The 16,081-nt window shown below is 43.0% G+C and overlaps 1 protein-coding gene across 5 annotated transcripts in view; it reads right to left on the bottom strand.

The window, feature by feature from the left end:
• RGS6 (regulator of G protein signaling 6) overlaps positions 1 to 15,170 on the bottom strand; it is a 549,755-nt gene extending 534,585 nt beyond the window's left edge. For 2 of the 5 annotated variants that reach the window (XM_054513766.2, XM_064571278.1), the window contains exon 1: positions 14,676 to 15,167. The gene's annotated coding sequence lies outside the window, so the exon portion shown is untranslated. Of the gene's footprint in view, positions 1 to 14,675 lie in introns of all 5 variants that reach the window. The other 3 variants (XM_045901123.3, XM_064571279.1, XM_045901122.2) reach the window with 3 other exon arrangements.
• Between the last annotated feature and the right edge of the window lie 911 nt (positions 15,171 to 16,081).

The following is a 16,081-nucleotide window of genomic DNA, read 5'->3' as shown; positions in this document are numbered from 1 at the left end:
GTTCTTCAGGCAGAGGAAATGATACAGGTCAGAAACTTGGGTCTACAAAAGTAAAGAGAAAGCATCAGGGAAGAGATAAAAGGAAAATAAAATCTTTTATTTTTTTATTCTTAATTGACTTAGGAGAAAGGAATAGACTCTCTTGAACAATGTTCATGGGACAGAAAAAAAAAATTTTTTTTTAAGATCAGCATATCAGGGGCGCTTGGGTGGTGCAGTCGGTTGAGTGTCTGGCTCTTGATTTCAGCTCAGGTCATGATCTCAGGGTGGTGAGATCAAGCCCCGCGTTGGGCTCTGCACTCAGCAAGGAATCTGCTTAAGTTTCTCTCTCCCTCTGCCCCTCCTCCCACCTCTCTCTCTCAAAATAAATAAAAAATCTTAAAAAAAAAAAAAAAAAAGATCAGCATATCAAGGCCTAACACAGAGCTCTGGAATAGCCCTTTGCAACCAACTAGTTCAAAGGTAGGCAAACTGAGGCCAAGGGGACAAATCTAGTCTGCTGCCTGTTTTTATATGGTCTGTGGGCTAAGACTGGCTTTTACATTTTTAGAAGGCTGCAAAAAGTTAAAAGAAGAAGAATACTTTATGACCCATGAAAATTGTACAAAAAGCAAATTCCTGTGTCCATAAATAAAGTTTTATAAATAAACACTGTGTTTACTTATCGTCTGTGCTGCTTTTGCACTACAACAGCAGAGTTGAGGAGCTGCAAGAAAGACCATATGGCCCACAGAGCTCCAAGTATTTACTATTTGATCCTTTTCATAAAAAATCTCCTGTTCCCTGAAACAAGCCCAACCATTTAATTTTTCAGAGGATGAACCCAAAGTCTGAGAGATCAAATTATATTCTAACGTCATCTTGCTGGTTAGTATTGGGGCTAGCATGAAAATGTAGGTCTTCCGGTTCCAAATGTCTTTCCTCCCACGTGGGAGGACTTACATTTTATTAGTATGAGATCTAAGATCGTAGCGTTTAATACTCCTGACTGTAGGGACTGCAGAAGCAACTCTTGTTATTCTCTGATTTCACATGACAAAGATTGTATCACTGCCAGGGAAGAAGTAGGAGTGACAGAGAAGCTTTGCCAATTTTTATACACAAGAAGGGGATGACTAAGAAATAAAGAGGAGGGCGTGTTCCCAGGGGACCCAAGAAGAAAGGCACGCCTATTGGCTTTTTTTTTTTTTTAAAGAATGTCAGTTATATTCCTTGAGATTTTGTTGTTTTCTTTCTTCTTCTTCTTCTTCTTCTTCTTCTTCTTCTTCTTCTTCTTCTTCTTCTTCTTCTTCTTCTTCTTCTTCCTTCTTCTTCCTTCTTCTTCCTTCTTCTTCTTCTTCTTCTTCTTCTTCTTCCTTCTTCCTTCTTCTTCTTCCTTCTTCTTCTTCCTTCTTCTTCTTCCTTCTTCTTCCTTCTTCTTCTTCTTCTTCTTCTTCTTCTTCTTCTTCTTCTTCTTCTTCTTCTTTCTTCTTCTTTCTTCTTCTTTCTTCTTCTTCTTCTTCTTCTTCTTCTTCTTCCTTCTTCCTTCTTCCTTCTTCTTCCTTCTTCCTCTTCTTCCTCTTCTTCCTCTTCTTCTTCTTCTTCTTCTTCTTTTTTTTAGAACAGGTAAAGTCAGTATCTTTTTACCCTAAAACTAGGCATTTAAATATCAGGTGTTTCTCTTTTATGACTCCATACTATGGCTACATCTGGAGCAGCAGTAATACACTTTTCCTGTTCTGGAAATAGCAAGATTTAACAAACAAACAAACAAACAGATCTATTCAGGAAGCTCATCAAGCAGAGAAGCAATAGACGTCAAAGAAATAACAAATGAATAGGTTTCTGAGGGTTTCTTACACTCTTATTTGTATTTGATGGATGACAAAAACAGTACGATTAGCGTGTACCCCTCCTACAAGGAGGGTCTACCTTATTACAAAACAACCTTCAAGAACTAGAAAAGCCAGATAACATTTGAAAAAGGAGAGCTCCCAAGGCAATGAGGAATGTAAGACCAAGACCCCTCTGTGCCCCCCCCCAAAAAAGGGAAGTGCAGAGGTGGACCAGACATTCCATGCAACTATTCTGTACGCATCTAGTCAAATTCAGCATCTATTCAGGAAAATACTCTTAGCCAGTTTTGAACATAAAGGAACTGGCTTAACCAGATAAAGGGTATTTATGAAACACTGCAATCATAATATTTAACAGTCACACTTTGAAAACTTTCCCACTGAGATTAGGAATGAGACAAGGCTACCTGCTAGGACCACTTCGATTCTCTGCTATAGTAGAGGTCTAAGCCAGCACAACAGGCAAGAAAAAGAAATAAAAGGAAAGGAAGCAAAGGAAGATTGCAAAGTAAGAAGGCAATTTGATTGTGTACGTGGAAATTCCATAATAAACTACACAGAACTATTTGAAATAAGTGAATTCAGGAAAGTCACTGGATTCAATGTCAATAAATAAAAATCAACTGTATTTCTGTATACCCACAGAATAACAGCCAGAAAATACATTCAAAAATGCTATCATTGATAATAGCATTGACTGACTTCAAATACTAGGAATATATCTGAAGAAAGATGTGCCAAACCTTTACCACATAGAGAGATACAAAACACTAACAGAGAATAAAGATTTAAATAAATGAAGGGACACACCATATTAATGAATTGAAGAGTCAACATTTTAAAGACATTAGTTTACTCCTAAATTGGGCTAGAGATTTAATGCTGTCCTAATCAAAATCCCATCAAAAGAGGACTTTAAAATGTATACAGTAATGCAAATGTCTAAGAATAACCAAGCTATTCTTACATAAGAACAAAACTGGACACACACTACCAGATATGGACTTATTATTAAGCTATATTAAGACAGTGTGGTATCAGAATAAGAATGCCAAATAGAACAATAGAAGGAGCTAGCAAGCAGAGAGCTACATATAAATGATCACCTGACTTATAATGAAAGTGACATTACAGAGCTGTGGAAGAGACTTTTCAATAAGTAGTGTAGGAGGTTAACTGGATATACATACGGAAAACAAAATAAATATGGATCTCTTTTTTATGTCTAGGTAAAAAATCAGCCTCAGGTGGATCTTTTACCTACCTACAGATAAAAGGCAAAACAATAGGGCTTCTACAAATCAAAATGGGAAAATGACTTTATGATCTCAGGGTAGGCAAGCATTTCTTCAGCAGTCACAGGAAACAATAACCATAAAGGAAGAGGTTAACCAGCTAGATTACACTTAAAACAAGATCTCTTATTCATCAAAGAGAGTCAAATGGCAAGCCAAGGAATAGTAAAAGATATTTTATATACATATAACTGGGGAAAATATTTGTATTCAGATTTGTTTAAAAAAAAAAAAAACTCCTACAAATCAGTAAGAAAAAAAACCCTCAATTTTAAAATAGGCAATAAACTTGAACAGAGACTACAGAAGATTAAATAAAAGTGACCCCCAAAATATTAGAAAGACACAACACCATTAGTCACCAGAGCAAATCGAAACCACGATGAGACACCACTACACACCCACTGTAACGTCCAAAATTAAGAAGTCTGACAATCCCAAGTGTTGACAAGTATGTAGAGATACTGAAACACTCATAAACTGCTGGCAGGAATATAAACTGGTACAACCACTTAGGAAAACTCTTTGTAAGAACTTACTAAAGTTGGACATATGTACCCTATGTCCCAGCAATCCAGTCTTAGGTGTATCCCAGACAGAAATGCATTCACATGTGCACCAAAAAATACATACGAACAGTCTAGAGCTGCATTATTCATAGCAGCCCTAAACCGGAAATGTCCCAAATGCCCATCAACAAATAGCAGATGAATAAACAATCTGCAAATTGTTTAAAAAGTGGATTGCTATATAGCAACAAAAACAAACTAGTGCTCCACGTCACAACGTGGAGGACTCTCTCAAACAACGTTGTGCGTTAAGAAACCACAAAAGGGGTGTATATACATATATTATAATTCCATATATATTTGGAATATTTCCAATAAAGTGGAACACCATGGTATTAGAAATCAGGTTAGTAGTTACCACTGGGGAAGGAGAGGGTGTAGTTACTGGGAGGGTGCATGAGGTGGTTTCCAAGGGAATTGTAATATTCTATCTCTTGATCTGGAGTGATGATATGGATGTGTTTACTGTTTGAAAATTTATTGAGCAATGATTTATGTACCTTTCTGTGAATGTCTTGTCCTCTAAAATTGTATGTTTAAAAAAGAATAGTGCAAATATTCTGGGAGAAGGCTACTGCATCTCTTGTTCTCAAGGGGGCACCTGAACCATCTCAGGCATAGCAATGCAAAACGTGAGAGACCTGCACGGTTGGAGGGCTGGAGGAGGGGCCAGAGGTCCTGTCTGTCACCACCATATACACATATCGTATAGCATCTGTGCAGTAGCTATAGATCCGAAGCAGTAATCATTGAATGAGAAAACTGGTATAGAAGTGAAGCGAGATTAGAAACACACAATTGAGGGAACGTTTCACATTATCCAAAAGCTTTATTTTGGATAATGACATTTTCCAACTCATATAACGTATCTCAGGATTCTCAAACAGTGGCTGAAATACTCTGCATTCATTCTACTGTCCAGCAAATGAAACCCAAAGTCCTTCAGCCAGGTTAGAAGATTGAGGCGGTTACTGTTTCTCATTGCCCCGTATATTTTTTTGCTCTCAAATTTGCTGCTTCTTTTTTTTTTTTTTTTTTTTTTTTTTTTTTAATTTTTTTTTAAAGATTTTTATTTATTTATTCATGAGAGACAGAGAGAGAGAGAGGCAGAGGGAGAAGCAGGCTCCCAAGGAGCAGAGAGCCCGATGCGGGACTCGATCCCAGGACCCTGGGATCATGACCTGAGCCGAAGGCAGACGCTCAACCATCTGAGCCACCCAGGCGCCCCTCAAATTTGCTGCTTCTGATAGGGAAGGATGGGCCCAGGAACTATCTTGGCCAGAGTAGGCTGTATCACTGGACATGCTGATTGGATCAAGTTAGACAATCAGGACCAATCAGGGTCCTTCCCCGAGACTGAGATAAGGACACTGGAAGAAAGAAGACCCCTTCTGTGTGAGAGACAGTGTGAAAACGATATGAGGAGAGGGATATTAGTGATCATCTTCTTTTTCTCTAGTATCACCGTAGGAGGAAGTAAAGAATGAGGTATCAAGTTAAGAATGCTGGATCCAGCCATGCCTGAATTCCCAAATGTATGAGTCACAAATTCTTTTTCTTGAGCTGGTTTAAATTTTGCTTTAATTCAGTTCTTTCAGGTTTTGTTTTGTTTTTTCCTCTGCCAGAAAACCCTGAATATCCATTATCACCCCCACCACTATGTATTTATGTGGCATTCAAGTCCCTAATAGACTGGACCCAATTTGAATTTCTAGTCTTGTCAATCACTGTCCACCTTCCTATGACCAACAACATATCTAATCTCAACCCCAGGAAACTTACCCCCACCAAGAATTCCCAATAAGCAAAGTTCAGCTTAAGCCAATCTACTTCCAAATACACATTTGAGAGCCAACAGGTCATTCCTGTTACAGATAATTAGAAAATACAAGAAACTGGGGCTTAGGCACAGATTTTGGAAATTGGGGGAGGGAGGTTGTAAGGCAGATGGCAGGCAGGGGAAGCAGTTTTTGCAGAGAAGCTTTTGAAAGCTACAGGAAGCCAAAGAAATGAAAACCTGGAATCGACAACATATGCTTTGGCACGAAGCTAAATACCCTACGCATTGGGGTAAGACATCTGAGAACTTCCTAATCAGTTCTGCCAAGGAAGTTAAGTAAGGTTTATCCCAGATTCATCCACTTTACCCTTGAGCCACAGGAAGATTCGGGAGTCAGCAGTCAAGCTCTCAGTCAGAAAGTCTAAACGGCACTGAGTGGAGAGACAGCCTGACACCGTGCAGGGAAATACCCATTTACTTGCATGGGAATCGTGCACTGAGTCTAATAAAGCAAAAGCACCCAGGAGCATTTCACCAGAGGAGTGATCTCCGGGATACAGCAAGAACTAGAAATTCACGGTGGCACACACCCTCTGTTACCAACAGAAGGTTAGGAAAACGTCACCCACAATCTCCTTTGTTTTCTCTTTTCACTTTTGATAAACATAAATATTTATTAGACAGTTTTTCTTACTACCTAGATTTCCCCTGTTCCTGTTTCCCCTTAAATTTTCAGCTCACCAACATGGACTTCTCCTGCCTGAAAGGTTTTTAAGGACCTGATTCTCAAGAGGGGGCTATTCTTTGAACACTTTGTCATCTCTGTCCTTTTACTTGTACTGAAATGCCTCAAGCGTACCCTTGCCAACTCGTTCCCCTGTCCCCATCTCTGCAGGCCCCAAAACCATTGGTTATCAAATGTCCAATTCATCCACCCAGGGTCTTCAATGAAATCTCCCAGTAATCCCTCCCCCATCCCATTTATATGTGCCTGTCTTACCACATTCTGTTTCTCTTTTCTCTCCCCCACAGAATTTTAAACTTCTCGAAAACAGGAGCTATACCTGATTAATCATCATCTAGAAAAGTGTGTTCAGTAATGGGACCTACTGCTGAGGAGGACAAGCCAGGCAAAAAGTAGGGAAGAACAGCAGAGACCTTAGACAAACTGTGCCCTGGGGTAAGAACCCCATCCGCCACCCCAACTAAGAGCTGCCTAAACCAGAGATTTCCAGAAACAATCTCTCTTTCAGTAATGCCCTCGGAGGAGTTACAATTTCTCAGACCTATTCTGCATTTGGGGAGAATGCGGATCAATAGTGTCGAGCTACTTTGCCCAATGTCACAGACCCCGGGGTTCCGGCAGAAGCCAGCCAGCAGCCAAGCCCCTAAACTATCTGCCATTCTAAAAGGTAAAATGCCTTCCCCTAAAACAAAAAATCTAAAATACAGTCAATAAATTTATTCTTTGTGAATGCATCCTATTTTGACCAGCTGCTGAATCAGTCTTTGTTTTAGGATGTATGGTCAGCAAAATGATATAATGGCATCTTCCTGCTTGGTTTGGAATCTGAACACAGTAGCACTTACAGAGCAGCTTAAGGGAAAAATACACTGGACATTTTTTCAAGTTGTTGTCTTTCTTTTAGAGAGGTCACAAACATGAAAAACAAAGCCAGCTCAAACAAGTGTTCAGCTTGGATTGGGCAATGTACATCTATATATTTTTCTAATTGAAATTAGTCGCTAATGATTAAAAATGAATGGCAGCAACAGGGCTTTCTGAGCTGCACATACCCTTTGCTTTTAACACAGTCCTCACCTGTCCCTAATTACTCCCAGCCCTGGGGTTCAGTGCCACACACCATTCCTCATCACACATGGGTGGCTTCTTTTGCTTTTAGAAAAAAAGGCAAGTGTTGTCCGGTACCCATGTTTCTATCAAAAATGGGTCAGAGGGCCCCAGGTTTTCAGAAAAATGGGTTCTTAACTCTGAAAGCAAACAGTAATTGCTTTACTCACCAATTATCAACACCTCCACCTGCAAAGCTTGCTGTTATCCTCTTCACCTATGAAATTTCCACCTATTTCTCAAAGCCTGTCTCTACCAGGTCTGATTATATAACGTCTCTCTGCACTGAATGGCATACTGTCTTTGTTATCTATTTGCTACCTAATCTGACTTATGAAATCCCATGCATTTTTTCCTAAACTGCCATTTAACATCCTTCATTGTTAGTTTTCTATTTATTTCTAATATCTCTCCAAGATAACTGATGTGATCTCAAGGGTAGGGTGTCTATCTCCTGCTTTGGGTTATCTCAGAGAGACTCAGGACTTTGTGGTCAGATGAGATATGAGTTTAAATCTCTCAGTTTCTCAGGGAGCCTGGGTGGCTCAGTCAGTTGAGTGTCTGCCTTCAGCTCAGGTCATGATCTCAGGGTCCTGGGATGGAGCCCCACCTCCTTGCTCAGCAGGGAGCCTGCTTCTCTTTCTGCCTCTCCACTCCCCGTGCTTGTGCTCTGTCTCTCTCTCTCTCTCTCTCTCTCTCTGTGAAATAAATATTTAAAAATAAATAAATCTCTCAGTTTCTCTCTACTCAATAACTATCTGACATAGGGCATGTGGCTGAACCTCTTCTTCAGCCTCAGTCTTCTCATCCGTAAAATGGGAGTAATAACACCTAATTCTTGTTGAGAGGCTGTGATCTACAAAAAGCTTTACAAGTGCTGAGTATTATCAGTCCACTGCTTTAATACAGATCTATAGCTTTGTAGGCCTGGCAACTTTTTATTTAGGAAAGCAACAAGTGCTTCCTCAAGCATTGACTATGTGTGTGGCCTTGTACTGGGTGCAGGATAAAATCATGGTTAAAAAAAAAACCAGACCGGGCGCCTGGGTGGCTCATTTGGTTAAGCCACTGCCTTCGGCTCAGGTCACGATCCTGGAGTCCCGGGATCGAGTCCCACATCGGGCTCCCTGCTCAGCAGGGAGTCTGCTTCTCCCTCTGACCCTCCCCCTTCTCATGCTCTCTCTATCTCATTCTCTCTCTCAAATAAATAAACAAAATCTTTAAAAAAAAAAAAAAAAACCCAGACCACAGCCAGTGGGAGAGACAAATATTAGTGTATAATTACAAACCAGGATGAGGGCCTCAGTATATCATCAATCCAAGGTGATCTAGCCAGGCAAAATCAAGTAAACAATAAGAATGGGGGTAATAAGGGCGCCTGGGTGGCTCAGTCGGTTAAGCGGGGGCCTTCGGCTCAGGTCATGATCCCGGGGTCCTGGGATCGAGCCCTGCGTCAGGCTCCCTGCTCAGCTTCTCCCTCTCCCTCTGCCTGCCGCTCTGCCTACTTGTGCTCTCTCTGTCAAAAAAAATAAAGACCTTAAAAAAAAAAAAAAAAGAATGGGGGTAATAACCTTTTGCACCTTGCATCCACACCTGCCCAGCCCATGCACCTGCACCCAGACCAGTCCATGCATCTCTACCCATCTCATACTCATTCATCCTCCCTCCCACATTCACCCGCCCAGAGCTGCCATGCTACAAGTCGATAACTCTGCAAGCGTTCACCAAACTCCTACCGTGCCAAACACTGTAAGAGTCACCAAGGGCAGAGAGGAAAAATACCACACAGCCCTGCTTCGAGTGTACTCACAATCTGACATAAGACACAGCCAGGCAGTGGCAGTCCCTCATTTTCACATCTCTTCCTGCTGGGGATTAATGGCCTTGAGGCTCAAGGAAACAGACACATCCTTGGCTACTGCAAAGGCAGATCTTTCCCATTCCACCCTCTCCACCTAATGTCTGGCCCACTTGTTTTCCACGAGCCTTCTCAAATCCACTCTTAGAATGATGGAGCAGGATTCTCCAAGGGATTTGGGAGTGCCTCAAATGCTAGGCTGATATAAGCAAGTCCTGAGGAACAGAAGGGGGAACCATTACCCCAAAATACTTACTTCCCAACAGACTCACTTTGGAAGAGGTCATCGAGAGGACATGACCACCGGGTGACCCAGGAGCTCGACCTGGGCACTCAGAGGCTCCTCACCCCCTCTCCTGTCTTTGGAATGTCTGCTCTGCCCACCGTTCCCACAGTGGGAGCCATCTGGAAGGGCACAGCCCTGGGAGAATAAGGGGTTGTTGAGCTCCCTCTGGACTGAATATATACCTGAACCCCATTAAGGCCGCTATGAAAACCTAAATATTCTGGCAGGCAATACAGTATGGAGAGCTATTTAGCTTGCAGCAGCTCAGACAAAGCTCATATGTAAATTTCCTTGCCAATTAAACCTGCACCTACCAATCCGGAGTGACCTGTTTCCTGGGTCTCCTTGCCCTCCCGTACCCAGCTGGGCTTCAGATTATACCCGGAAACTCCCAGGGCTGCAGATCAACAACTCATAATCAAAATTATTACAAAATAGGCAATTGGTGGGACAGGGTCCACCTCCTGGCGCCACCGTGCCTCCTCCATGCAGCACGCTACGCTTTTCCTTTTTTCTCTTTTCCTCCCAGCCACTCATACTCCAGGGGCATTTTGTTGTTCCTATTTTACAGATGAGGAAATTGAGGTTCAGGAACACAACCAATAGGGTTTTCGATTGCCCGCTGTGTTACTTTAAGAGCCACCCATGTCTTGTCTCTGTCTGGGCTCAAGGCTGTCCAGGTGTCAGGGAGCCCAGCACAGGTGCCTTGGGTCCTTCCGATGGCGGCCACCGCTGGCTCCTGTTCATGCAGGTAAATGCAGCGCTCATTGGAGAGGGCTTTGCTTGAGGTGTGCGTCCCTCCAGGCCAGAAAATAGCTTCCTGGGTAGAGCAGACACTAGGATTGAATAAGAGAACTGTACCATGCAAAAACTTAAAGGTGGCTTTTTCCTTTTATGGTTTTACTAAGTATTGACAAAAGCCAAGACAGCGGGTCTCCACAATCCATTTGGATAGCCTGGTTATGTGAACAGCGACTTTGTTTCTACTCAAATATTTACATGTTTTTTAAGTCTCAACCATAAAAATGGGGGTTGTCTGCACCCTATGTTTCTTTTTTTTTTTTTAAGATTTTATTTATTTATTTTGAGAGAGAGAGAATGAGAGACAGAGAGCATGAGAGGGAGGAGGGTCAGAGGGAGAAGCAGACTCCCTGCCGAGCAGGGAGCCCGATGCGGGACTCGATCCCGGGACTCCAGGATCATGACCTGAGCCGAAGGCAGTCACTTAACCAACTGAGCCACCCAGGCGCCCTGCACCCTATGTTTCTAACACCTAGGTAGAAGGATTAGTTTTCTAGTCACAAAGTAGCCATGCAAGGATGATCAAAGGCTGTAACTGGTGTATTTCAGCCAGCTGGAATCTCCTGGCCACCAAATGCATTCACTCAGTGTCCACAGAGGGAAGTAATGAAGAACACCCTTAGGCGTCAGGCAGAAATCAGGCCTGGGTCTGATTTCTGGTGCAGCCACTGATCAGTTTGTGAACTTATGCAGGTTAATGTTTTCTACGAGTCTTAGGTCCCCATTTTATGATGTTCTAATGAGCATTGTTCTACCTTTTGGATGGGGTTGTGGGGAGGAGTCTAGGCCATTGCTTCCCTGACTTCTGCTTTGGTAGTTGGGATAATTAATAGTGAATTTACACACACACACACACACACACACACACACCCTTTTGGAAATGTACATGTGATAGAAAATGAATTGCCTCTTATAGGTCTCAGGAAGGCAACAGTGAAGCATTCATAAGCTTTGCAGTTTGTAACATTTCAAGCAGGTACTGTGAGCTGTTATTTAAGATAACTCATTAGGTTTAGCGTTCATCTTAACTGCCTACTTGTAAGCACTTTTGTTTTCCTTGCAGTTTGAAGAACTGGGTTTCATGACTGAGTATTACTCTTACTATAGACTTAATGGTTCCAAATTCTGAATGATTGATTATCTTTTTTATCTTGACTACTTAAGAAAGTTTTTCCCCATGGATAAAACTAATATTGATTCAACCGATGCTTACTGAGGTCCTACTGGCAGGTGCGTTGCTGGGCACTAGGCAGATGGATGCCAAGAGAAGTGAAAAAGGGATTCTTCCCCCAAGGAGCTCATCATCTAGTTCTGGATGTCGGCCCCAGACCATCAGAGTCAGCATCATCTAGGGACTTGTTGGAAATGTAAATTCTCAGGCCCCACCCCAGACCCAATTACCTCAGAAACTCTGGGGTTGACCCCCAGCCATCTGTGTTTGAAAAAGTCTACTTCAAACAACTAGCATCATCATCAAATGTCAAAACAACAAATATGTTAGTTTACTAACTAAATCTCAAAGTTTCATTTATCTTTTGAGGAAACAGAGGCCCAGAGGCCAAAGTCCACATGAGGTGGAGAAATTAAAACCATAACTCAGGTATCCCCCCACCCCACAGACACACACCCAACCCTACACACAGCCAATAACCTTTTTCTTTTCTGATGCTTTAATCCCTAAATCTTATGGGGAGCCCTAAGTATTTCCAACCTAAAGTGAAAACCTTCCTTTTTCAAAGAAAACAGAAAAACAGAAACTACTCCCTTTGAAAATAAGGACCACTAACAAAAATTTAAATCTGATCTATCAAAACCATCCACTAAACTAGCAGTAATTTCCCAAACCTTTAACACGTCCAAGTTCCATTTACAAGATACGAAAATTTGGAAGGCTGGGGAAGAGAAGTATAAAAATGCAATGAATAACATGATCAGAATAAAATCTGGAAAAATATATGGTATGTAGAAATGTCAACTGTGGTTCACCTTCCATGGGAGAATTACAAATGATCTTTTTTTTTTAATATATTTTTCTGAGTTTTTCCCAATAGTTATATATTACTCTGGTAATCAAGAAAAAAAGTAAAGCTGTTTTTTGAAATGTTACCTCCAAATCACTCAACATGAAGGTTTATTTTATAATTCCATTTCTCTCCATACAGCAGGATACTGTGTGTGTAGTAATTATTTATATCATGCCATATGTTACAATGAAGATGAAACTCAGTAAATATATTCCTTCCAGCTGGCACTAAAAATGAAGAGGTTAAGTGTTTCCTAGGTTCAAAGCACTATGAATTAAGATAAGCTAACTGTGAAGCTAAAGGAAACATTTATTGAAATCTCTGAGAGCATCCCTTTTGAAAAACGTTGATGTGACACACAGCTCCTTACTCATACCGCCCTGATGTTTAACCCCTGGCACAAAACAGAATGTTCAGCAATTCCTGGCAAAGTCTTAGGAGTTCAGGGGATAAAATGCATGGGAGAATATTAGAGAAATAAGAAACAGAATGATCCTACTTTCACATAAAATTCTGTCCCTGTGGACAAAAAGACATCCAAAATTACTGGCAAATTTCATTGTCCTCAATACCCTTTAAAAAATGTTTTTCTTTCTCAAGAAATGTTTGCTCATTTAAAAAATATCTATATTGGCTACTTCATTCAACGAGTCATAAGTAAATAGATAAATAAATAAGGACCATCTCATTTAAAGAGATTTTTCTGCCACAAAAGCACTGCTGTAATGTTTCACTTTATAAGACAAATTCATCGCTTGAAGAAAAACTAGCATTGTTTTACTGAAACTCTGAGCAAAATAAATGCAGTGAGTGTTGATTCAAGTCTCTTAAATGAGGCAGGGAAGTAAAGTTAACCAAGGTGATGACTATGGAAAAGGAAATTCTAGTGGCTACCTGTTTTACCAAAATACCTGACAACAGCTGATGTTTCTAGAATTTACAGACGCTTTCAGGAAAGAATGAGTTATGGCGGGGGTATATATTATATCCCAACATTTGTAGTATCTAAGATCACCAGACTTATGCAACAATTTGCCTTGACAGTACTATCAGAGAACTCAGAAAGAACTTACTGTCTTGGGTTTGGCTGTTTTGCATGCAAACTTTCACTTACAGAGGTACATCTCCAAAGAGCCTCAAATTTCCCTCAGTCCTCTGCTTACTTTCTTTCACAGAGCAGTCTCACCCATTGCAAAATTAATAAATTAATAATAATAATACAAAGAATGTACAACTCACAGAAAGTTTCTCCAACCCCCAGTTCCCATTCCATGTAATTACCCATCTGCCTATGAAAATTGATATATAGAAGCCTTGCTGTGAACATAATGAAGCTAAACCTACAAAACAGTCCCCTTTCAAACACTTTTTGACAGAACACACAAACTTGTGGCTCAGTCTGTAACTCCTACAGACACGTAGAAGCCTGGTCCTTATTCTTCCATCTCTCATCCCCTCTGCTGAGAAAAGGGTCCAATGTTGGGTTTTGCCCAATACTGCCTATTTTTGCAGTTTTACTTTGGGGCTGCTGAAAGGTATTGATTAGAAACTACCTGCAGATCCAGCTTCTAACCATTGATAAATGCTGAGGGAACAATCCCAAGCCAACGAGCCCCAAAATATCTTCAATTTGTAACACAGAAATACCACTCCTCTCATCAACAAATAACGTTCCTACTCCATCAAATTTAAGAAAAAATAAAATAAAACAGCCCCTTTCGTTCTGAACAAAACTAAATTTTCTGGGTCACTTTTTTCTGTCTCACCCGGCCACGTTTACAGTCTGACGGTGACAGTAAACACGGTCTCTTCTCGCAGCCAGTTTAGTTGTCGCCCTCTGAGAGTGAATATCTTAACTGCTCGCTTTCCTGCAGCAGTTCCCAGAGATCTCCCACCCACCCTGCCCTCCACACCTCACCACTCGCTTTCCTTGCCTCCAAACTGCAAAAGGGCGAGCTTCTTCAGAGAAAAAGTTAATGAACGTCTGCTTCTGGGGTAAAGGTGCCCCACTTGCGATCACAAAATCGGAAGACTGGAAGTACCTAAGAGCACGTACCCTCTGCTCGCTGGACCCAGTGAGTGAGCGCTTCACACCCAGAAACCCAGAAACATGATTTATATGCAGACCTGCACCCATCCCACACAAGTCCGCACGCCAGCTTGCCTAACCACTTATGTAAGCTCGTGCCTCTACAGTCCCAAACTGCACACACACACATACACCCCGACACCTGTCACGCATCTGAAATGGACAGCATCCACACCCAGGAGATGAAATGAAATCGACACATATGAATTGGGGAGGGGGGCTACCGTTTTAAAAACAGCTTTTCCCCCATTTGTTTCTTGCCCGTTTTTGTCACAACTACAATTACCTTAGCAACCAAAGAATTGCACTGACTCCCCCTCCGGCTTCTGAATTTCTCCTAAAGCCAAGCTTGCGCCAGGTTCATGGTAAAGCTAGAGAAGCCCAGGGAACGAGGGACCCGCAGCCTCTGTGGGGCGGAGGGCACGTCCAAGGCGGTCTCCCCGCGGCTCTCCAGCGACCCGCCTCGTCTTTGCGACTTGCTGCGGTGGCGAGCGCGGGGCTCAGCGAACGGAGAGCGAAGCCCGGGGCCGGCGAGGAGGCGCGGCGGGTCGCATGGTGCCTGGGCGCGGGGCGCTCGGGGTCTCCGGCGCTCGCCCCTCGCCCGCCTCGCCCGCCCCAGGCCTCCGGGCTCCGCGGAGGTCGGTCCGCCCCCTTCGGCGCCCGCCGGTTCCCGCAGCTGGGGGAAGCCGGAGCCGGAGCCGGGCGGAGCTCTCGCCGCGAGCAGGGCCGGGCTCAGGGGCTGCCCCAACTCGCGAAGCCGCTCAGCTCCGCCGCTCGCGAACCGCCGCAGCGGCGCCCACTGTCGGGCGTCGAGCAGAGCTGCAACCCCGCGCCGCGCGCACCTGGGCGCCGGCACCTGGGCCCCGAGCCGCACGGCGCGGGGCGGGGCCGGGGCGGGGCCGGGGCGGAGGCCGGGAGGGGCCGAGGCACCTGAGCGCGTCTCGCGGGCGCCGCCGCCCCGCTCACCTGCTCCCAGCGCCGCGAATGGTGCCGACTGTGATTGTGATTTGCTCCGGGAAGGGAAAGCCTAGAAATTCCTGGCACTTTAGCTGCCGCGGAGAAAACGCGCAGACTGGCTCAGCGATGCCGAGTCTCCTTTTGTCAGTCCCGAGAGCTGGCCGCGTCTGGAAACTTCAGTGGCGTCAGGGTTGTCTAAGGAATTCCAGGTCCGGAGTGGTTTGCCCGGTAGCTTTGAATCGCTGACGTGTGGTGGCGCCCTCTAAATTAAAACAGGCCTCCGCGATCGTCAGGGATATTGTTACTAAACTCGTCATTTTTATCGATCGATTCAACATTTACACAACATGCTGTATTTGGAATGTTTTATGATCATTCGCATCTGGAACACCACAAAAGAATTTTTAAGAAAAATTAACTCGGCAAATATTCTCGGGGAAAAAAGAAAAAAGTTGACGACAGAAAATGAGAAAGGGTAATTTGAACTGAAGACATCCTTTAACGTGGGATCTTTGAAATTGGATGTTTAGTTAAAAACTCAGGAAGGTGCAGGTGAAAACAGAACAAGATTGTTGGTGCCGGATGGTAACCATGGGATTGGTGTGCAATATCAATGTAACCAATATCAAGAAAAAATTCAAGATTTATTCTTGAATTGTATTGTGTTACCAGGAAAACAAAAACTTGAAATGAAAGGTTTCTAAGGATGGATGACCTGGGCTATCTTTATCCACG

This window comes from Mirounga angustirostris, unplaced genomic scaffold (genome assembly GCF_029215605.1).
Source record: "Mirounga angustirostris isolate CCGP_5_RB_7025 unplaced genomic scaffold, mMirAng1.0.hap1 SCAF_9, whole genome shotgun sequence".
Classification (NCBI taxonomy): domain Eukaryota; kingdom Metazoa; phylum Chordata; class Mammalia; order Carnivora; family Phocidae; genus Mirounga; species Mirounga angustirostris.
The sequence above is the reverse complement of the archived record's forward strand: the minus strand, read 5'-3'. Positions and strand labels throughout refer to the sequence as shown.